Below are 4,290 nucleotides of genomic sequence, written 5' to 3'. Positions count from 1 at the left end.
TCCGTCAGTAGGGAACAATCCATAAGTGGTGTGGCCCCAGTATATACAGGGTAGTGGATTTCAAAGTGCTGTACTCGGGGTCCTCAGTCAGTGATGCTCCTGTAGTAGGAGTTCTGAGAGGCACCTTCTCATGACTGCCACAATACCATCATAGATAAATGAATAAGGAAACTATGGAAAGTTCAGCTTCACTGGAAATCACAAAAGTGCAACGTAAGACAGTACTATTTTTTTCTTTTTTAATAGATTTTTTTGGTAAAGTTTATTAATTTTGAGAGTGTGTGCATGAGCATGTGCCCAAGCAGGGGAGGAGCACAGAGAGAGAGAGAGAATCCCCAAATCCCCAAATCCCAAGCAGGCTCCACGAGCTGTCAGCCAGAGAGTAGAAAGGGGTTGGGGGGGGGGGGGGTGTGCTAGATCTCACAAACCACGAGATCATGACCTGAGCCAAAATCAAGAGTGGGATAACACTTAACTGAGTCACCTAGGCGCCCCTCTTTTTAAAATTATCAAAGTAAGAGGGTTTCTTTTTATCATGTTAGTAACATGATCAATAAGCTATTATTAATGTAAATTGGTACAATCATTCCAGAATACAATTTGGTAAAAATGCATCTTTTAAAATAACCATGTGCTTTTACCTAGTCATTCCTTATTTAGAAATCTATCCTGCTCAGAAATGCATGCAAAGATGTGTGCACAAAAATGATTACTATAGTATTTATAGTCATAAAAATAGATGCAATCAAAAAGAAAGGTTTAATCCCAAGAAAATGTAAAGACAATGTTGATGCATTTACTCAATGGGATAAGACGGAAACTATCAAAATTACACCTTTGAAGAAGATTCTAATGTTAGAGGACAACCCTTATGATAAAATGTTAAGTTAATGAAGATCATTGGTATTTTCACATGTAATTTGAATGCAACTATCGGGCATAGAACGAAATAACTGGAAGGAAGCATGTCAACATTTTAACAGTGATTATTCCTGGGTGTGGAGAGATTTTGCATGATGGCATTCTTTGCATTCTTCTTTTGTCTTCTATTTTTCAAAATGAGCATTTAAACCAGCCATTTATTTATATTAAAATGGCAGCTCTACCACAGGAGGAAAAGAGATAAAAATAAGCCAGTGGACGTTTCAGTGATAATGACAGAATTGAGAGAATTAGAACCTCCTATTTTCTCATGATAAGGGGGGGAAATGGAAGAGGAAATACAATAGATAATGAAATGCACCGGTGAGATTTCCTACTAAGCATTGCAATCCTTATTCACCATGGGCAAAGAGGACCACAGTTTAGCTAAAGCAACTGGCTTGACTCCATTCTCTAAAACTACCTCCCACTTAACATCTAAACTACACTTGATCTTAGCCAAAAGGCCAAGAAGCGATTACATCTAAACTAAAAAGAAGTAGCAATCCTCTTTCAATAAATCACTCTAGATCCTAGAAAACAAGCATCCTCTCACTAGAGAAAAATGCCTAAATGCACTGTGACAGACCCCAAGGCGTCATTCCCTTTCAGTCACCTGGGGCTCACTCAGTTATGTGATATGATATCCACCTGCTCTCTCACTTCCCTTCTGCTAAGGAAGAGATGGAAACACTGGGCCACAAACTATTGCTTAGATCTCACCTCCTTCCCAATCCTTTCTCTTCTAGCCTCAGATCTACCTTCAAACAAAGCCACATTTCTCCTCCTTCAAAGGAAATCATAACACCAGTCAGATCTACAGTGGATAAAGAGCACATCTACTTGGCTTAGTGACCTTACTTCTCAGCGGTTGGTTAGCTATTGCCATAGTCTGAATAACCTGGCCTGCCAGTCAACAAGTTCAAGGAAGATGCTGTATTTTGCAACTCAGACAAATGGACAGTGAAAACTTTTTTCTTTCTTTCCTTCCCCCAACCAAGAAGAGGATCATTAGAAACAGAACTTCCTTGCAAAATGTCCAGTCTAATTGTTAACGTAAATTGTTCAGAGGACTTTTTATCCATTTGACATGGAAGAAACTAATTTATGTTCATTTGTGGAGAAGAGGGAGTGGAAAGAAAATGGGAAATTCACCATCCCATGAACAATAGCTTGTGAACAAGCTTTAAAACTCTTGTACTGTTATGGTGGCTTGCCTCTGAAACTCCATTTCCAAATGCCTCCTGACCACATTACTCACATGATTTCCCACCACATCCTTCCAACTCATTCTAGTTTGTCAAGACATCTCTTCTTTTAAGCTCTCCCCTCTCCCTGGAGTGTCATTTCATTGTTCCTTGGATTTGATAATAGTGCCTTAGTTTGTGCCATCAACCTTTTTCCCTGGGAGGCAGTCAGCACATTTTAGCAGACTTTACAGCATTAAAGAAAAAAGGAAGAAAAAAAAAACCCTTCCTAATGTCTGTTCTGAATTTGTTTGTGTTCTATTCTGTGTGTATCCCTCCTTTGTTCTGTCCTCTGTGTCAGATGGAAAGCAATCACCCTGCCTGAAATGTATCTATAGCCAAGGCTCCATGTAAATTACAGAGAGAGATGACAAATTTCATGGCCTGGTTATGGTAAAAATGGCAAATTTCACAGTTTGTCATGGATTAATAGAAAGGGAAAACAAACACAAATGAAGTCATCCCAATTGTTAGAAATAATTCCAGAGTGACTATTTGATGAATTTAAACAATGGGATGGAATTCAGGCCGTTCGACACGTAACCCATGATTTTAAATTTAATAAAGGACCTTGTAGTTTTATACTCAAACATCCTCATGCTGAAGTTTGAATTCAAACACAGTTGCACATCAGCCTGAGCTCATAATGAGCAAGCCCCCAAATCCAAAAACCTACATTTACTCTCCTTCACAGAAAATAATAAGCATCCATGAAATGTTTTCATGATGAACCATGGACTGCAGATTTTTAGGGTCATTGGTGACATCATGATAGATGAGGAGATTTATCTACATGTTTGGAAATGTTACACAGCTCAGTCGATCCACCTGGAAAGTATCTTTAAAAGATTAAGGAACTGAGCCCATCTTCATAGTTCATGCTCTTTAGTTCTAGTTTCAACTTTATTCCCTCTCTTTGCTCATTCTCAGTTACCACTGCGACCTTGTGAAAAACGTGTTGACCAGAGCTTCATTCACCATGGGATTCTGAGAAGGGTCTTAGGAAAGAATTGGGTAATCCATCATCATCTCTTTAAACTCAGATTCTGTAGCCTGAGCTTCAGGCCTGGCATTCCTGCGGCTTTGGTAACTGTTTCTCCACATTGTCTAAAATCCCTCAAAAGAATTCCTCATTGTTTCAGAACCTGAGCAGCATTTTTGCACTGTACCTCATTTTTGTATGTGTTTGGTGTATGGGCCATGTATTTCTTGTGTTTTTCTATAGCATTTATGTCTAGGGTCTGAACAAAGTAAATACCAAGGTTACAGAAATGCATACAGTCAAAAAATTCGTTAAAGGTAATATTTTCAGGTTACTTGATACTTGTCAATCCAATCAAATTGACCATAAAAATTTAGTCGGAATAAACCTCTTAACCACTTTGGATTATTTAACAAAATGAAGACCTCTAAAAAGAATGTAAATGCTAATAACACTTGTATAGGTAAATAAAGGTAGAAAAAAATATTAAATGGTGACATTTGATGCCTTCAAGCACTAAAGATTTAGAAACTGTCCAAAATGCTAAGGTGGAACAGGCACAGGATGTTCTGAAGGGTTTATGTTGTACAAATACCATTTGAATTCCCTAATAAAAAAGCCATCGTACCTTTTTCATCACTGCATCTTAATGGACTACTATACCTAAAGCAATCACATTTGGTGTATCATCAGCTTTGAAAATCATGACTAACTCATCCGGAAACTGGACATGAACAAGGAAAAGTGAAATACTAATGCCTTTCTTTTTACTTTATTGGGAGATTTTCAAGAAAATGGAACAGAACACAAGCAAAATAACTTTAGCTTCACCTTCAATCCCTTCACTGTTTACATAGTCTGTCTCACTATATCACCTTCTTTGTATGTCACCCTGCAATGTTCCTGAGCGTATGTCTTACCTATGCAACTAGACTGTAAGTTCCTTTAGGGTAGAGTCTTTCCCTTATTTTAACCTATCTTGGGAGCAATGAGAATAACTCAGGGCCATAAGTTGTAACTGGCTTGAGAGACACTCCTAAGGATCACATCAAGGCCATCAGCTGCACAGCTTGCCAATTTAACTGTAGTCATTTGCAACAGGTCTTCCTAAATCATTGCTAAGGACGCAAGCCTCCAGAG

The 4,290-nt window shown here is 38.4% G+C and overlaps 1 pseudogene; it reads right to left on the bottom strand.

Annotated features, from left to right (window-relative positions):
• Positions 1–1,247: 1,247 nt before the first annotated feature.
• Positions 1,248–1,400, bottom strand: LOC121019327 (uncharacterized; annotated as a pseudogene).
• Positions 1,401–4,290: the final 2,890 nt, after the last annotated feature.

Source organism: Herpailurus yagouaroundi, unplaced genomic scaffold (genome assembly GCF_014898765.1).
Source record: "Herpailurus yagouaroundi ecotype Mexico unplaced genomic scaffold, PumYag 221, whole genome shotgun sequence".
In the NCBI taxonomy this organism is placed as follows: domain Eukaryota; kingdom Metazoa; phylum Chordata; class Mammalia; order Carnivora; family Felidae; genus Herpailurus; species Herpailurus yagouaroundi.
Note: the sequence above shows the minus strand (reverse complement) of the source record. Positions and strands in the feature narration are given on the sequence as shown.